A 697-nucleotide genomic window follows, 5' to 3' on the forward strand; every position below is an offset into this window, starting at 1 on the left:
TATCATTAACCTTTTAAAATAAATTTAGTTTGACTTTTGACTTTTTTTTTATTGAAAATATTTTCGAAGTAAACCTATTATTTTTTGGACTACCATATTGTAATAGTATATTAAATTGAGTTTGACCTTTACACAGGTGGCAACTCTCTGCAAAAATATTTTCGAAACAAGTAGGCTTATTTCCTTTGACATCAATATTGCAATATTTCATTGAACTTTTTGAGTAAATTAAAACTAAATTCTTAACAGGTGGCAGCCCTATTTAAAGAGCTCCTTTATCTATAACCCTTTCGTTAGGCACCCATATTTGAATATATCATTTAACTTATGTATAAAATTGAATTTGACTTTTAAACTTCAAAAATATTTTCGAAATAAAGCTTTCTTAAACCGTCTTCGTCTTCAAAAATATGCTATGTGTCAATCTGTGTGCCAATTTTTATTCACATACAGAAAAATTTGAGCTTACTTAAAATTTTCTTCGTTTGGTCTTCAAAATATTCATATTTATGTATTAATAAAGTTTTACCAAAACAATTCGTACATATGTACATACATATGTATATGTCCTAACGAATATTTTTCTTATGAATCAGATCAGATGAAATTTTCTCGCCATATGCAAAAAAAATTGTACATTATTATGATAGAGATGTCATAAAATATTTGAGTATGATGCCCACTAAGTACACACAGA

The sequence above is a fragment of the Rhagoletis zephyria genome, unplaced genomic scaffold (assembly GCF_001687245.7).
Source record: "Rhagoletis zephyria isolate East Lansing unplaced genomic scaffold, Rhagoletis_zephyria_1.1 Rzeph_scaffold_01137, whole genome shotgun sequence".
In the NCBI taxonomy this organism is placed as follows: domain Eukaryota; kingdom Metazoa; phylum Arthropoda; class Insecta; order Diptera; family Tephritidae; genus Rhagoletis; species Rhagoletis zephyria.